The following is an 18,898-nucleotide window of genomic DNA, read 5'->3' on the forward strand; positions in this document are numbered from 1 at the left end:
GCCCGCACTGAACTGAGTGTGCTGCTGGCGACCGATGACGGAGCTGAAGACGACTCCGAGCCACTACCGGATCTCCTCAGCACCACCGAGAAAGACGGCTCCTTCGAAGGGGTCCGGCTCTCCTCTACCCTGACCCCAGAGCAGCAACAAGACTGCCGGAAGATGCTGGGGCAGTTTGCGGATCTGTTTTCCCTCACGCCGGGGGTCACCCGGTGGTGTGTCCACGATGTGGACACCGGAGACAGCCCACCTGTAAAACACCGAGCTTTTCGAGTGCCCGACCGGGTTCGGGCCTGCATCCAATCAGAAGTGGCCAAGATGTTGGCCCTGGGGGTAGTCGAACCCTCCAACAGTCCCTGGGCCAGTCCCGTTGTCCTGGTCCCTAAAGCCGCCTCCCCCGGAACAGCTCCAGAGCGCCGGTTCTGTGTTGACTACCGGGGACTGAATGCAGTCACCAGGACCGACGCCCATCCCATCCCCAGGGCGCATGAACTGATCGATCGCCTAGGGGCCGCCAAATACCTCAGCACCTTCGATCTCACAGCGGGGTATTGGCAGATCGGCCTTACTCCTGGTGCCCAAGAGCGATCGGCCTTCTCGACCCCTGATGGCCACTATCACTTCAAAGTGATGCCCTTCGGCATGAAAAATGCGCCGGCCACCTTCCAGAGACTAGTGAACCAGGTGCTGGCCGGACTAGAGGAATACAGCGCCGCTTATCTAGATGACATTGCGGTGTACAGCCTTCAGTGGGATGAGCATCTGACCCACCTCTGGAAGGTCCTGATGGCCCTCCGTCGGGCCGGACTAACCATCAAAGCCAGCAAATGCCAGATAGGCCAAGGGTCCGTCACCTATCTGGGACACCAAGTGGGGAGCGGCCAAGTAGCTCCCCTCCAACCAAAGATAGACGCCATCCGGGCCTGGGAGCCCCCGGTCACCCAAACCGCCGTCCGAGCCTTCCTGGGGCTCACCGGATACTATCGGCGATTTATAAAAGACTACGGGAGCATTGTGGGGCCCCTTACAGAACTGACCTCCAAGAAATTACCCCAGAAGGTGCATTGGACCCCTGCGTGCCAAACAGCCTTTGAGACTTTAAAGACTGCCATGTGCACCGCCCCTGTGCTCCAGGCCCCCGACTACAGCAGAGAGTTTGTAGTCCAAACCGACGCCTCGGAGCACGGCATCGGGGCGGTCCTGTCCCAAGTTAACCCCGAAGGAATCGACCGGCCTGTGGCCTTCATCAGCCGACGCCTACTGGCAAGAGAACAGCGATGGAGCACCATCGAGAGGGAAGCCTTTGCCGTGGTGTGGGCACTCAAGAAGCTCCGGCCCTACCTCTTCGGCACCCACTTCCGAGTCCAGACCGACCACCAGCCCCTGCGGTGGTTAATGCAGATGCGGGGAGAGAACCCGAAACTGCTGCGCTGGTCCATTTCTCTGCAGGGGATGGACTTCACTGTGGAGCATCGCCCCGGCAACGACCACGCCAATGCTGACGGCCTGTCCAGATTCTTCCGCCTCGGCGAGGAGAATCCCCAAGAAGATGGGTGACTCTCCCCTGCCTTCAGCTGGGGGGGACGCGTGTTGGACCCGGCCTCATGGCGTGGTCCTACCCCTCCCGCTTGGCGGGCCCCGGACGACACCAGCCCTCCTCCGGACCTCGGGCGGCCCCTTCGGCCCGACCCCGCACGCCCCAACACCACCGATCCGGCTGCCATCCCGGCTCCCCATCACCAGCCGGGCTCCTGCGTAGGCCTATCACGACCTAAGCACGAGGCCGTGCCCGACTCCATCTTGGGTCCCCCACGTCACGACCACGTGGCCTCGGCCCAGGCCCAGGCCCCAGCGAAGCCCCGACATCGAGGCACCAAGATCCTCCCAGGTGGTCGAGTGGCCACTCGACAGATCCCGGAGGGAGAGGAGTTTCGATGGCCCTCCAGCCGTCCCCGGACGCCTGGTATCGATCGCCCTCCGGCCTCCCTGGGCGCTGGCTCCACCCCCCTGCTGGGTGTCTGGACACCATCATCCCGGCCCCTCTAAACCCCCAGGCGAGAGGGTCCGGACATCAAAGGACCTCCGTCCTATATCTGGGCCAGCCCCGGAGTAGGACGGCAGTTGTATCCTGGACTGGAAGCCCTACTGACGCTGTCACGGCCGACACCAGACGAACTCATCCTTCCTGTAACCCGACGTCCTTCTGAGAGCCTGCTGGCGCTGCCGCGGCCTACCTTGCTGAACCATCCGAGAGCCTGCTGGCGCTGCCGCGGCCTACCTTGCTGAACCATCCGAGAGCCTGCTGGCGCTGCCGCGGCCTACCTTGCTGAACCATCTGAGAGCCTGCTGGCGCTGCCGCGGCCTACCTTGCTGAACCATCCGAGAGCCTGCTGGCGCTGCCGCGGCCTACCTTGCTGAACCATCTGAGAGCCTGCTGGTGCTGCCGCGGCCTACCTTGCTGAACCATCTGAGAGCCTGCTGGCACGGCCGCGGCTCGAACCTCTCGGAACCCCCCAGCTCGAGGATTGAGAGCTGTGCGCAGGGTATCCCTTCTGCCACCCAGAAGCTAGACTGTCCCGCTACCTCGCCCCCCTTTTCGAGACTTTACGGATCCCTCGATCCGCCTGTATATACTGCCAAGAATCCGCAACCTTTATTACTTATAAAAGCTTGAGAACTTGACCTCCTGTGTGGTGTCCGTTTGTAGTGTGGTGATTACTCTGCTGTACGATCCTAGGAGAGGGCCCTCATCCAGGAGGCCTCTCGGTAACGCTCGGCTACGTCTCGACGGAGAGGTGGACCTAGGGGTGGTCAGTCAGACATCTTCTGCCTCCCCCGGGGTCGCCTTTCTAACAATGTGTCATTATCCTTCGTAAATGCTGGCTTCCGAGTCGTTATTAGGCTCGTTAGTCCTTCCTTGGTATCGGCTTGTCTGCATTTGCTACCTCCCATGGCGACTGGCGCTTTTACTTCTGTTGCGACACAGTATGTCGTATTTAGTCTGTAAGCATTGTTTTCGTTGAGTTTCTTCTACTGCAGGCACAATGTGCTTTCCTCACCATGCCCGCTTTCAAGCAGCCCTGGACAATGGCGTGCGTTTCTTTGATGTGAAATAGGTATCGCATTTACAAGAGTTTAAGCTGTTGCCGTTGTAAATTACAACAAACTCTCGTAAATGCAAGACCTATTGCATTGCCAATGGTGGTTCTGAGGGATGTATGTCATTACCACGCATGCTTTTACAACGCATGCCTTTACCACGCAACTTTTACAACGCAAGCCGTTACAACGACTTGCGTTGGTGGGTGCTGGATAGTGAATAGTTTAATTTACTATTCCAACTCCAGTCCCCGTGGATAGTAGGGAAGGTTTTGGATAGTAAATTAAACTATTCCCTATCCTAGAGCGCCCCTCAGCGCAAGTCGTTGTAACGACTTTCGTTGTACAAGTTGCGTGGTAAAGGTACTGCGTTGTAAAAGTTGCGTTGTAAACGCTGTTCCCCGTTCTGAGAGGGGGCTGGAGCAGCAGCGACAGCTAAGGTACCGAAGCACATTTCTCTGCACACCGGAAACCACATTTCCACTGAATAATGCTGATACACACCACCCTCCCTGGGACACAGAGTGCAGGTGCACAGCTTTGGCACCAGGCAATGGGCACAAGTGCCACTGCTCACCGCAGATTCAGACCGGTCTGCGCTGAGCTGATCTATTCGTTTCATCTTTTGCAGGGGGTGGGAGGGCAAGGCCTTTCCTCCACCACAGCACATGGGGTTGTTTTAAGAGCCACCTGGCTGCCTTGCCCTCACTGAAGCAAACATGGAAGCGGGAGAGGTGACAAAGTGTGCAGAACCTTCTTACAGAAGCGGCCTGTGCAGGTGAGAGCGGTGGGGCTGCACGCCGGGTGGGGGGGGATTTCAACAGACGAAAACAAGGTAAAATTAAATAATTAATTTCCCCTCCTCGTCTGTCAAAATCCCCCCACCTGGCTCCACCGCCCTTACCTGCACAGGCTGCGGCTGCCTTATAAGAGTCATATGTGCGTCTTCCTTAAGAAGCTTCCCTTCAGCCCTTAACTTAGAACCTCAGCAGTAGGAACTTAAGACAGTGGTACCACCTCACAAGTACAAGAGCATCACCTCATCTTTACCAGGGCAGGTGGAATCAAGTGGACAATATACTCTTAATTCCTTCTGACCAATGCCTCAGGGTCCCCCGCAGCTCTTCGGACTCGATTCCCTATTAAAGAAGAATCCATAAACGGCATAGGTTGAGAAGTGGGGCAGTGGCCTCGTTCGACATGGCTGTGTGCACGCTCGCTTCGGCTCTCCTATCAAAGCATCAGCATCTCAAAAGTGCAATGGACACAAAGACTATCAAGTCCATTGAAGCAGATTAGAAACACGTTGAAGGGCAGGATCAGATTAGCAAAGACTATCAGCCTGATTCATGTACATGCCGTTTTGCGTGTCCCTAATAGCGAATCATAGCGATTCGCTATTGAGGACACGCAAAACGGCATTCATGTAGGAATTGCTACTTAAATAGCGATTCCTACATGTTCTTTATTTGCGAGTAGCAATTTGCTACTCGCAAATACTCCCCATTCATTCCTATGGGCCAAGAGGCCCATAGGAATGAATGGGGATTTGCGAGTAGCAATTTGCTACTCGCAACTAAGATAGCGATTTTAAGGGTGCCAGGGGTGTCCAAAGGACGCCCTGTAGCACCCCTAAAATGCACTTTTGGACAGGTGTTGCGCACACACATGTCCAAAGGACATGTGTGTGTGCTACATGCAACTTTGAAAAATGCTTTTAAAAGCATTTTTCTGAGTTTTTGCTATTTACCGACAGGTCTGACCTGTCGGTAAATAGCGGCCCCAAAAGTTCAAAATCGCTATTTCTTGATGTTTCATGAATAGCATTTGAGGAATCTCTATTAGAGATTCCTCAAATGCTATTCCTCGCATATTTGCGACTTCTTAAATAGCGATTTTTGCATTTGGTATCATGAATACCAAATGCAAAAATCGCACTCGCAAAGGGCCAGATTCTCAGAATCTGGCCCTTTGCGAGTGCAATTTACCTACATGAATCAGGCTGTATGTTCCTACAACACACCTCTCCCACGTCTGATGCACCAAGACTGCTGCTGACCAACGACCTTCTTCCACCTTGACCCTACCATCACCTATGTTTAACAATGTTTTTTTAAACCCCTCACTGTGTGGTCTGCCACTTACCTTGCATGTATGCAGTACTGGTAAAGTTCAAACCTAGCCGAGCTCTGCATAGCACCAAGGCAAGCTTCTGGTCAACGAGGGATAGGAAAGGAAGCTGGTTTGTGGTGTTCTTTGAAGAGGGGCGCCTTCAACGCTTTCTTAAATTAGAGCAGCACTGGGGCAGCCAGGATGGATACGGGGATGTTATTCCAGATCCTGGGTGCATAGATGGAAAAGGTCCAGGACCCCATCTCTTTCATCTTTACCTCTCTTTTTTGCTGCCTACTTTCTCCTCCCCTCCTACTCATGTTCTCCTCGCGGTGTGAATAGTTGTTGACACACAGACTACAAGCTGTTTTCTTAACCTCTAAACCATCTTCCTAGTCTTTTGTCAAAAAGTATTCACTTGTAATAGTCTCTTTTTTTAGGAATTCTGAGAACTTTTTACTCTTTTTGCAGCCTCGCTGCAGACAGCATGGTGTCCCATACCCCACAGAACCGTTGCTTGCCCAAGATTGGATGGCTTTCGTGCCAATCTCAGTTGCTTAGCTCTTATTTGTGTTTTTTGGTCGCGCATCAGCCCGCATGCGCTGTCAGCAGCACCCGCTGTCATCAATAATACCACTCCATTCCCTCCTGCTACTCACCATTGGTCGAACTCTTGCGTTGCTCTTATCTACTGCCTCATGACTGGTACAGCCAGCGATACGTCACTTACCTTGTTCAGCAGAGGTGCACCGGCTAAGTACAGTATTGTTACCCATGCAGTGCTTTTCTATTAGTTTAAGAGAACTATTTTTATTTCCACCCGGTGCTGCTTTTCGCCCGGTTTATTTAGCAACACTTTTCAGAGGGACTCGTTCATTTTAAAATTATTTTTAGGCATGGGGAGATTCAATCTGAACATTTGTAAAGCGCACTACTCACCCGTGGGGGTCTCAATGCGCTGGGGGGGGGGGGGGGGGGGGATCAGGCGTGCAGAGGCGTTCTGAATGCTTTTTAGTTGTTTCAGGAGTTTGGCCGAGCCTCCTACGTAGAGGGCGTTTCCGTAGTCCAACCTGCTGCTGACGAGGGCTTGGGTGCCATTCTTATTTTGGTGGGGATCTACTTGTAGATCTTGCGGAGCATGCAGAGGGTGTTGAAGCAGGAGAACGAGACGGCGTTGACCTGCTTTGTCATGGAGAGAGTAGAGTCGAGGATGAACCCCAGGTTGCATGCGTGGTTGGTGGGTGTTGGTGCTGTTCCCAGTGCGGTCGGCCACCAGGAGTTGCCCAGGCCGAGGGGGTGGACCCGAGGGTGAGGACTTCTGTCTTGTCCGAGTTTAGCTTCAGACGGCTGTTCTTGATCCACTCGGCGATGGCTTTCATTCCTTCGTGGAGGTTGGTTTTGGTGGTGAGGGGGTCCTTGGTGAGGAATAGGATCAGCTGGGTGTCGTCAGCGTAGGAGATGATGTGGAGGTCATGAAGTCGGGCGACGTGGGCGAGCGGTGTCATGTAGATTTTGAACAATGTCGGGCTGAGGGATGAGCCCTGGGGTACGCCGCAGATGATCTCGGTGGTTTCAGAGCCGAAAGGGGAAGGCGAACGCTCTGGGTTCTGCCGGAGAGGAAGGAGGAGGTCCAGTCCAGATCCTTATCTCGGATCACAGCGTCGTGGAGGCGTGTGCGTAGGATGTGGTAGCAGACAGTGTCGAAGGTGGCTGATAGATCCAGGAGGATGAGGGCCGCGGTTTCGTCGTTGTCAAGCAGGGTCCTGATTTAATCGGTGGCGGCGATGAGGGTAGTCTCTGTGCTGTGGTTGCTGCGGAACCCGGACTGGGACGGGTCCAGGATGCTGTTCTCCTCGAGGTAGTGGGCCAGGTGTCTGTTGACGGTCTTCTCGACGACCTTCGCCTGGAATGGGAGCAGGGACATGGGCCGGATGTTTTTGAGGTCCTTATGGTCAGCCTTGGGTTTTTTGAGTAAGGCGTTTATCTTGGCGTGCTTCCAGCTCTCCGGGAAGGTAGCTGTCTCGAAGGAGATGTTAATGGCTTTCCAGAGATGGGGTGCGATGGTGGTGCTGGCTTTGTTGAAGAAGTGGTGTGGGCATAGGTCTGACGGAGATCAGGAGTGGATGGTGTTCATGATTTTGATGGTGTCGTTGTCGTCGCTTATGTTGGTCCAGGAGAGCAGGGGATTGGCGCAGATGGTGGCCGTGGGGACGGAGGTCTCAGTGGCTGTCGGGGCGGTCGTAACGTTGAAGCTGTTGTGGATGTCTGTGATCTTGCGATGGAAGAAGGTGGCCAGCAAGTCGCACAGGTCTTGTGACTGTGGGATGTCGTTGGTGTTGGAGCTGGGGTTGGAGAGTTCCTTCACGATGTTGAAGAGCTCTTTGCTGTTGTGTCCGTTGTCATCTAGGCGGTCTTTGAAGGAGGCCCTTTTGGCGGATCTGATGAGGTGATGGTGTCTGCGGGTGACGTTCTTGTGGGCTGCGTAGCTGTCCGGTGTTGGTTCACAGTGCCATTTCTTCTCTTGTTTTCTGCAAGTTTGCTTGGAGGCCTGGAGGTCCTGGGTGAACCAACTGGCTTTCTTGCTGGTGTGTCTGTTGGAGGGTTTCTTGATCGGGGCGAGGGTGTTGGCGGTCATCGATCCACTGCCTGAGGTTGCGGGCAACAGGGTCGGTGGGTGTGCTCAGGGCGAGGGTGGTGGTTAGCTGGTCTTCGGTGACTTGGCTCCAGCAGCGGCGAGGGATCTGTTGAGTGCGTTGGTGCGTGGTGGGTTTCCGGAAGGTGAAGTGGATGCAGCGATGGTCGGTCCAATGGAGTTTGGTGGTGTGGCTGAAGGAGACGTGGGAGCTTGCGGAGAAGATGAAGTAATTTGTCTGCATTCAAAGGATGTTTGAGCCTCCCGCCTGACTCGAACCTGGTTCCCCAGCTTCAAAATCGTCTGCTCTAAACAAGCATTTGCAATGCAACAGGTCTCGCATTTACGAGAGTTAAAGCTATTAGCATTGTTAATGACAATGCCTTTTATGTTTTAAAAACCAAAACATAAATAAAAGGCATTGTCATTTACAAGGCCAATAGCTCAAAATCGCGTAAATGGCAAATGCTGGTTTCTTTCTGTGTTTGACCTGTCCACAGGAGCTTTTTGTTTTAGACACTTAATTTGTCCTTTACTGAACAAAGCATTGCATTTTAGAAAAGAGCCAGGTTTAAACACCACCAGTATGCTGCATTGCAGTGCCACCTAGTGGCCATTAGAAAAACTGCAGCAGAAATGTGGTAAATAGAACATCGATTTACAGACATTGAAGACTACCATGAACAAGCACTGTTAATACCTATCTGCCTCACTCGTAGGTACAGGAAAACATGGTTGTTTCTCTTAGGACTTTGCATTCGATACTGCCCAGATAAAATTATCTGCAAATTTAATTTTTCCTAGATTGATTTAAATAAAAATCAACTTCATTGTTTGTAAAGTTTAAATTCATCTACGTTCTGTTTTCATTGACTGTGACATTCGGCAGCACAACAGACTCTCAAAGGAGTTATTCTCAACTGCAGCCCAGTTCTGCTCCTTGACTAATGGAGCAAAGTGAATGCTGCATTCCCTTCTCCTTGCATTGAGCCAAGATGGCTTCAACTCCCCAGTGCAATGAGCCAAGATGGCGTCAACTCCCCTGTGCATTGAGCCAAGATGGCGTCGACACCCCAGTGCATTGAGCCAAGATGGCACCAACTCCCCTGTGCATTGAGCCAAGATAGCGTCAACACCCCAGTGCATTGAGCCAAGATGGCGTCAACTCCCCTGTGCATTGAGCCAAGATGGCGTCAACACCCCAGTGCAATGAGCCAAGATGGCGTCAACTCCCCTGTGCATTGAGCCAAGATCGCGTTAACACCCCAGTGCATTGAGCCAAGATGGCGTCAACTCCCCTGTGCATTGAGCCAAGATGGCGTCAACTCCTCTTTGCATTGAGCCAAGATGGCGCCAACTCCCCTGTGCACTGAGCCAAGATGGCTCCAACTCCCCTGTGCATTGAGCCAAGATGGCGCCAACTCCCATGTGCACTGAGCTAAGATGGCGTCAACTCCCCTGTGCACTGAGCCAAGATGGCGTCAACTCCCCTGTGCATTGAGCCAAGATGGCGCCAACTCGCCTGTGCACTGAGCCAAGATAGCTCCAACTCCCCAGTCCATTGAGCCCAGATGGCGCCAACTCCCCTGTGCATTGAGCCAAGATGGCGCCAACTCCCATGTGCACTGAGCCAAGATGGCGCCAACTCCCCTGTGCAATGAGCCAAGATGGCGTCAACTCCCCTGTGCATTGTGCCAAGATAGCGCCAACTTCTCTGTGCATTTAGTCAAGATGGCTCCATCTCTCCTGTGCATTAAGCCAAGATGGCTCCAACTCCCCTGTGCATTGAGCCAAGATGGTGCCAACTCCTCTGTGCATTGAGACACAATGGCATCAACTCCCCTGTGCATTGAGCCAAGATGGCGTCAACTCCCCTGTGCATTGAGCCAAGATGGCGTCAACGCCCGTGTGCATTTAGTCAAGATGGCTCCATCTCTCCTGTGCATTGAGCCAAGATGGCTCCAACTCCCCTGTGCATTAAGCCAAGATGGCTCCAACTCCCCTGTGCATTGAGCCAAGATGGTGTCAACTCCCCTGTGCATTGAGCCAAGATGGCGTCAACTCCCCTGTGCATTTAGTCAAGATGGCTCCATCTCTCCTGTGCATTGAGCAAAGATGGCTCCAACTCCCCTGTGCATTAAGCCAAGATGGCTCCAACTCCCCTGTGCATTGAGCCAAGATGGTGCCAACTCCTCTGTGCATTGAGACACAATGTCATCAACTCCCCTGTGCATTGAGCCAAGATGGCGTCAACTCCCCTGTGCATTGAGCCAAGATGGCTTCAACTCCCCTGTGCATTGAGCCAAGATGGTGTCAACTCTCCTGTGCATTTAGTCAAGATGGCTCCATCTCTCCTGTGAATTGAGCCAAGATGGCTCCAACTCCCCTGTGCATTAAGCCAAGATGGCTCCAACTCCCCTGTGCCTTGAGCCAAGATGGCGTCAACGCCCCTGTGCATTGAACCAAGATGACGTCAACTCCCCAGTGCATTTAGTCAAGATGGCTCCATCTCTCCTGTGCATTGAGCCAAGATGGCTCCAACTCCCCTGTGCATTGAGCCAAGATGGTGCCAACTTCTCTGTGCATTGAGACACAATGGCATCAACTCCTCTGTGCATTGAGCCAAGATGGCTCCATCTCTCCTGTGCATTAAGACAAGATGGCGTCAACTCCCCTGTGCATTGAGCCAAGTTGGCGTCAACTCCCCTGTGCATTGAGCCAAGATGGCGTCAACTCCCCTGTGCATTGAGCCAAGATGGTTCCAACTCCCCTGTGCATTGAGCCAAGATGGCTCCATCTCTCCTGTGCATTAAGACAAGATGGCGTCAACTCCCCTGTGCATTGAGCCAAGTTGGCGTCAACTCCCCTGTGCATTGAGCCAAGATGGCGTCAACTCCCCTGTGCATTGAGCCAAGATGGCTCCAACTCCCCTGTGCATTGAGCCAAGATGGCGTCAACTCCCCTGTGCATTGAGCCAAGATGACATCAACTCCCCTGTGCATTTAGTCAAGATGGCTCCATCTCTCCTGTGCATTGAGCCATGATGGCTCCAACTCCCCTGTGCATTGAGCCAAGATGGTGCACACTTCTCTGTGCATTGAGACACAATGGCATCAACTCCTCTGTGCATTGAGCCAAGATGGCTCCATCTCTCCTGTTCATTAAGACAAGATGGCGTCAACTCCCCTGTGCATTGAGCCAAGTTGGCGTCAACTCCCCTGTGCATTGAGCCAAGATGGCGTCAACTCCCCTGTGCATTGAGCCAAGATGGTTCCAACTCCCCTGTGCATTGAGCCAAGATGGCTCCATCTCTCCTGTGCATTGAGCCAAGATGGCTCCAACTCCCCTGTGCATTGAGCCAAGATGGCTCCAACTCCCCTGTGCATTGAGCCAAGATGGTGCCAACTTCTCTGTGCATTGAGCCAAGATGACATCAACTCCCCTGTGCATTTAGTCAAGATGGCTCCATCTCTCCTGTGCATTGAGCCATGATGGCTCCAACTCCCCTGTGCATTGAGCCAAGATGGTGCACACTTCTCTGTGCATTGAGACACAATGGCATCAACTTCTCTGTGCATTGAGCCAAGATGGCTCCATCTCTCCTGTTCATTAAGACAAGATGGCGTCAACTCCCCTGTGCATTGAGCCAAGTTGGCGTCAACTCCCCTGTGCATTGAGCCAAGATGGCGTCAACTCCCCTGTGCATTGAGCCAAGATGGTTCCCACTCCCCTGTGCATTGAGCCAAGATGGCTCCATCTCTCCTGTGCATTAAGACAAGATGGCGTCAACTCCCCTGTGCATTGAGCCAAGATGGCGTCAACTCCCCTGTGCATTAAGCCAAGATGGTTCCCACTCCCCTGTGCATTGAGCCAAGATGGCTCCATCTCTCCTGTTCATTAAGACAAGATGGCGTCAACTCCCCTGTGCATTGAGCCAAGTTGGCGTCAACTCCCCTGTGCATTGAGCCAAGATGGCGTCAACTCCCCTGTGCATTGAGCCAAGATGGCTCCCACTCCCCTGTGCATTGAGCCAAGATGGCTCCATCTCTCCTGTGCATTAAGACAAGATGGCGTCAACTCCCCTGTGCATTGAGCCAAGATGGCTCCAACTCCCCTGTGCATTGAGCCAAGATGGTGCCAACTTCTCTGTGCATTGAGGCACAATGGCATCGACTCCCCTGTGCATTGAGCCAAGATGGCGTCAACTCCCCTGTGCATTGAGCTAATCTGCTCTCAAGGACTGACCTGTGACGCTGACTTAACACACCAAGGCCCCTTTTGCTGATTGGTATTATAAAACAGACATTGGAAGAGTCGATTGTAGCTGGAGGTCTCAAAATTCACATTTAATGTGGGGAGACCAGTGCACGACCTTCCTGTAGATCGGATCAGAGACAACCTCCCGCTGCTTCCTGAGAAGGAAGTAAATCTGTGGAGCTTGAGAACCCTTTGGGAGTGAACCTCAGTCTTCTCACAGTCTGCATTGAATATTATGACAATCTTTGATAAGATGAGAAAATCTCTACATTCCCTCCTTTTTTAACAATGTGCATTTTTGTTTAATTAATAAAAAGCAATAAAATGTTTACTTATTTACTTACATTCCCTCCTTGACACCTGGGAACCCTACATCCCCCCCCCTAAGAATATCATCGGACATGGGCGGGCCTGAGTTGTACTTACAATGTGCTCGGCCGGCGTTCCAAGGGCATTGCGGTGAGTTTTCACATGCAACACCCATGAATTTGAAGCTTCTCCAGATTTGCGTCAGCATGTAAACCTTGGGGAAGTGCCAAACCCTCACACCTCTTAAGGGGAGGTGTAACGAGGAGAAATAAAGTTTTTCCCTCGTTTAGTCCTCTTTCAATGTGGGCTGTCTTTTACCGCACAAATAGAAAGAGGAAACGTCTCTCAGGATTGTTTTTGTGCAGGAAGGTGCACCTTCCTGCACAAAAACAATCCTGCCTACAGCACAGGCACGCTTGCACCATGGTGCAAGGGTGTCTGCGTTGGCGCTAGGCTACCGAAATTGCAACAGCGCAGGGGGAACGGACAGGAACGCACTGTATTGCACCTGGTGGGACTTACCGTATGAACCCGATTTCACACTTACCTGGCATCTGAGTACGCCTCACAATGAAAATGGTTTTGTTTCTGCGCTCACAAGGAATCTTGGTGGCCTTAACATTGTGAATATGTTCATATATGTCTCTGTGTTATACTCAAGAACTCCAGGTAACCCCCACTCTTCCTTTCTCTCCCCCAGCTCACAGGAGGCCCTCCCCATGCTGAAGCCGAGGTGCGCTGGACCCAGGGTGGATGCTCGGACGAGTCCAAGGCGCACTAGACGTGGTTGTTCAGGACAAACCACCCCATCAAGGAATGTCTTTAGAATTACACTTCTTAGAACAAAGCAGAGGATCTAGAGTCATGTTTTATAGCTTGTTTTTCTAAGATATGTTTTTAAATTATTTTCCTATAATATATAGAAGAGTTTCTATTTTGTGAATACTACATTAAATTGTTTCCTCCAGTAGCGTTGCGGTCACACTGTGGTTTGTTGCTGTGAAATGTACTGATGTGTCTTCCAGGAGGGTGCCTGATGTGCTCAGAGTAAAGGAAAGCCTGTCTCGAGAGTTTAATATTGTTATGTTATGTTATTTTAATTTGTACAGCGCACAGCTACACGGAAGTGTCCCGGCGCTTACAACAGAAAGGCAGAAAATGCACAATTACCAATTAAAACAGTAGGGTTTTTAAGGCTTTTCTAAATAGAAGAGGATCCTGGGTGGCCCTCAAAGCCAAGGGCAACGCATTCCAGGCCAAACAAGCTTTGCGCACAAAGGAGTTTCCCCCTAGTCGCTGACGCTTAAACTTCAGGGTCTGCATCAGCAGCTGCGAAGACAAACGCAACGGTCTCCCTGGTGTGTAAAAAGCAAGTCTCTTCTGCAAATAGATGGGACCGAGACCGTAAAGGGCACGTTGCACAATTGAAAGCATTTTAATTTCAGGCGAATTTCGACAGGAAGCCAGTGTAGTGACCGTAAAAGTGCTCGCACACTGTGCCTGGAAGACAGCCCCCCTAGAAGTCTGGCAGCAGAGTTTTGAACCACTTGAAGTTTCTTCACAAGCAAACCTGGGCTGCCAACTAGGAGGGCATTGGCATAATCCAAGCGAGAAAGAATCATTGCCCGAACAACCATCTCTCTGGCCGTGTTCGGCAAGAAGAGAAGAAACTTTCTCAAACTTTTCAGTTTCAGTTGGCTTCAGAGAAACAATGCTGAGGCAGCATCAGCAGCTGCACACAGCCCTGTATGGGAGAAAGATGTATTCACTCCGCAGGATGCCGTGGCATCTGTGGTCAGCGAGAAGAAGCGCGTGGCCCATAGGGACAGCTGGTCATTGTGTTCAGAGAAAAAGAACATGCACCCAGGTCTGTGGAGACAGCTGTGCTAAACTGAAATGAAACACCTTCCCTGCAAGTCCCTGCATTGGGTTCAGCCCACTGCAGTAACAAGAAACATATCCTCAATGAGGCCTTCACATTGAGTCCTGGGGAGGTCAAAGGTTAGGGGTCAAGACCATGGTCGATACGGTCATTCACCCCCCCACCCCCATAAGAACGGGGTTACGTAATCTTGCTGCACATTCTATTTGCAAATCCAAGGGACAGCCATGGGGACCCCTTTTGCTCCGAGTCTGGCACGCTTATACACGCATCACTTTGAAAAGCAATACATTTACTCTGGAAATAATCCCCACAAACCAAGATCATCCTGTGGTGCAGATTCATAGATGACATCTTGATAATAAGGAAAAACCCACATCCGAAGAGTTTGCCGTCTGGCTCAACAGACCAGACCCACTTGTTGAGATTATGAGATTCCTTTCCTTGACTTGACCATAAGAATAGAGGAGGCCTCCTGAAGACAAGGACATTCCATAAACCCTTGATCGCAACAGCCTCCTTGCGTATGGCAGCCTTGGGCGGTACATATGAACCTCCCATATGGCCAGTTTCTAAGGCTACAGAGGAACTGTGGCATGACCACTTGACCGACATACAGACCAAGGACCGGGCTCACGAAAGCTCAAAGAAAAACAGAACCCAGACTAGAAAACCAGGAGCGGTCGCAAAAACGCAGTAAGCAATAGGGGCTCTCTCCCTGAATTCAATGCAAAGACCCCTACTCAAAAACGAACAAGTGTAACAACTTTTGCACCCCTCCTACCTCGCAGACAAACCCTGGAACACCCTCTCCTTCCACATCTGGGAATCTCCCACTCTGCCCCAGTTCAGAAAGGACCTCAACACCTGGCTGTCCGGATGACGCAAGCACTCACCGGAGCCAGCCCCCTTATCCCACAGCACCTTGAGACCCTCATGGGTGAGTAGCTGCGCTTTACCAATCTTGATTGACCTACGCCCAATGAGGTCAAGAATATAAATAGGAAACTGCATATTCTGAACAAAGACAATCTCACATTAGCAAGGCTTCTCTTCGCATTCAAAAGATCAAGTAACCAGAGAGAACATTTGGTTCACCCCAGACTGAAAAAGAAAGCACCAAAAGACTCTTTATACCAGCTGGGGCATGCCTCAATAACCGGGCACTCTGCACGTGGGAATTTCAACATCGGACACTGACCATCTTAACCAAGGAAATGGAGTTAATTTTACCACAAAAATGGGTGCTTTGGAATCACAGAAACTGCAATACCAATAACTGCATAAACCTACTGGCAGGGACATGTCACCGGAGATACGGGGGCATGACCACAAGACAAATAAAGACCAGAATCAACAAACACAGAAGCACAATACACTATAAACGTCCCACAACCTAACATATCAACCGCTTTCAGAGAAGACACACGCCCAATGATATGCAAAGGCTGATCCTAGAAAAAAGTGGCTGATGGTCCAAAATTGCAAGAAAGGTTGTTCCACAGGGAACAACGCTGGATATATAAACTGAAAATCTGAACAACGAAATACCATGGACAACACCCGATGAGATGGTACGCATGGTAGCAACCCGTAAATAATATTAACCATGACTTGATGAATGTGCTATGATCCTGCGGATGTTACATGAATCCGATTTCATTCTGTCTTTTTTTTAAGAAAGCTTTTTAAACTTTTTTCCAAAATGCCATTTTTCATTTGGTGAAACCCATGCGTTAAATACCTCTCTACAGCAATCTTATATTTTGCTAGATAGCACTAATCGCAAAGGGCTGTTTCTCCAAATAAACTCTTAAACATTATGTAAGTCTCTATTATTACTAATATATTGGATTTTCCCTGGCACAAAAAATTACTTACATTTAACTCTTGCTAGGATATGATGTCGCCCAGAGAGAGCTTCAACATCACCCCTCTTCGGGCTCGTGAAGATAGGATAGGTATTACTATTGGTGGGGCACACAATCTTATATCAAATTACACAGACGACATCCTACTGTACCTCCGTGATCTGGAAGAGGATCACTCGGCCATAGCCGACACCTTTGCACGATTTGAGACTATATCTGGCTTAGCTATTCACCCCGAAAAGTCTACCGGCTTTTATTTCAGGGAATCACAACACCCCCCTCTCATCCAATTTGGACGATATCAGTTCCCCATAGCCCAGACTACGTTCAAATATTTGGGCATTCACGTCTATAGAACGCCTGAAGATCAAATTGAGGGCAATATTAGACGGGCTATTAATAGCCTCCGCAGTAGTGTGGGGTTCTGGACGTCTCTGCCCCTGTCCGTCATGGGTAGGATCGCCATCTAAAAGATGGTCCTGCTTCCCCGCATACTCTATTATTTTGTTAACCTGCCGGTCATCCTACCGCAGCAGGTATTTAACACATTGAACACGATTCTGACAACTCTCGTTTGGGGGCCCAGACGGAGACGCATTAGCCTCCGGAAACTTCAACTAAGCACTAGACTGGGGTGTCTGGGAGTACCGGACCTGCTGGGATACTATTATGCCAGTCAGCTCCAATGGCTGACACAATGGGTAGCGGGTAGAAATCTACACTAAATTAACTTTACAACAGACAAGACTGGAGTACGGGGAGCTGCACTATTTGCTGCTTCCTAAGACTAGGATTCCTCAGGATTGCCACCCTCTCCTGCGCACGGCCCTGTTGTGCTGGAGGAAGGCATTGGCATACACTTCCACGACTGCGCACTTTGCAACAAATGTTCCCCTGTTAGGCATTCCAAAGCCGCATGGACGACTTACCCAACGTAGGCTATTGCCCTGGACGGACGCTGGGGTGGAAGACATAGGGGCCTTTTTCAGGGACACCACATTGCTGGATCACGACTCCTTCCTACAATCCACCGGGGCCCCGCGAGGCTTATTCCTTCTCCATGCCACTGTATCACACTATATAAGACACACATGGGCCCCACAGCGGGATAAACCTATACAACATGAACTGGTTCACCTGCTTTACTATATGGGGAGAGGGGGCCATCTGGTCAAATCGCTTTACACCGGGATCAGGGAACATGTAGCCTCCTCACTCGACACACTCAGAGACGCCTGGTCACTCAACACGGGGGAGGTTTTATCGGATAGGGCATGGAAAGTCATTCTTGAACACCCCAGGAAAGTATCCAGGAATGTCAAATTTAAATTTATCCAGGTCATGGTGTTGCATAGGGCCTTTTTCACCCCCCCACAGGTTACATAGAATGTTCACGGACTAACCTCATCACTGCCCTCGCTGTAAGATGGATGAGGCTGACTTTCTTCATATGCTCTGAGCGTGTCCACGGTTGCGAAGATATTGGGGGAAGGTCTGCACCACACTGCGTACAGTCACCGCCCTGCCGGTGTTAGAGACTGCACTATATTGTTTAGTGGGGCATCGCAAACGTTCCAAACACCATAAGGCCCAATTGAGATTCCTGGATACGGCTCTACTGCTTGCAATCAGAGCTTTAACAATGAGATGGAAATCTCCTAGACCCCGCCGGACTCGCAGTGTGGCACTTTGATTTGCTGAAATGGGGTAAGGCAGAAGGAGCAGTCTTGCGCAGAGGAGCAAAGAGGGCAGCGGAAGTACCCAATTGCACAGGATTGGGAGGGTATGTTGTTAGACCTAGAAGAGATGGAATTAGGACCATCGCAAGCAGAGGGGTCATAAAAGACTGGCCGGGCTATGAGTGTGGCGAATGTGTTGCGAAAGTGAAGAATCCCAGAGCCACGCAGGATGGCGCCACATGGACTCTATATGCTCCTTGTTCAGTTACTTGAGACCTCAATAATGAGATGTAATCCTCTGGATTGGACGCACCAGGAGACGTGAGGGTGGGGGGTGAGAAGGTTGAGGGAGGCGGGACGGGTTTAAGGCTTGAGTAATTGTGATCAGCCCAGGCACTCTTGGACATATAATGCTGTGTTGCATAATGTTGATGAACAAATGGCTGCTTTCCGGCATATACTATACGAATGTACTTACGGTTAGTATTCCAGCTGCTTAGGAAATGATACTTGTTTAGGCACCAGTATGCAGTCTGCTAGGAGGTGGTGGAGGTGAATTAAAACAAGCATTTGCAATGCAATAGGTCTCGCATTTGCGAGAGTTTGAGCTATTGGCATTGTAAATGACAATGCCTTTTTTTTATGCGTTTGAAAACCTGCAAGCTGTGCCTAAACAAGCACTTTGTACTTGTAGTCCTTGCTTATGAGTAGCAAGGCTGATAGTTTCCTTTACTGCAAGTTTTGCTTCTCGTAAGCAAGGACTATACGTACAAAGTGTGTGTTTATCAAGGTTTTCAAAACAAATGAATAAAAGGCAGTGTCATGTACAATGCCAATAGCTCCAACTCTCGCAAATGCGAGACCTATTGCATTGCAAATGCTTGTTTTATTATACTTTCGGTAACAACCTCTCCTTGCAGCCTTATCGGTGTGTGCAGTGTGAGTGAGGCCTGTGTGCAGTGTGAGTGAGTGCTGTGTGCACTGATTGAGGGCTGCTTGCACAGAGTAACGCCTGTTAGCAGTGTGAGTGATCCCTGTGTGCAGTGCAAGTGAGTGC

General features: G+C 51.0%; 1 protein-coding gene across 1 annotated transcript in view; it reads left to right on the forward strand.

The window, feature by feature from the left end:
- The window catches only part of PDE9A (phosphodiesterase 9A), a 243,595-nt gene extending 230,224 nt beyond the window's left edge, over positions 1-13,371 (forward strand). Inside the window, exon 19 of the mRNA XM_078658368.1 lies at positions 13,110-13,371. The gene's annotated coding sequence lies outside the window, so the exon portion shown is untranslated. The remainder of the gene's footprint in view (positions 1-13,109) is intronic.
- Positions 13,372-18,898: the final 5,527 nt, after the last annotated feature.

The sequence above is a fragment of the Lissotriton helveticus genome, chromosome 8, assembly GCF_964261635.1.
Source record: "Lissotriton helveticus chromosome 8, aLisHel1.1, whole genome shotgun sequence".
Taxonomy (NCBI): Eukaryota; Metazoa; Chordata; class Amphibia; order Caudata; family Salamandridae; genus Lissotriton; species Lissotriton helveticus.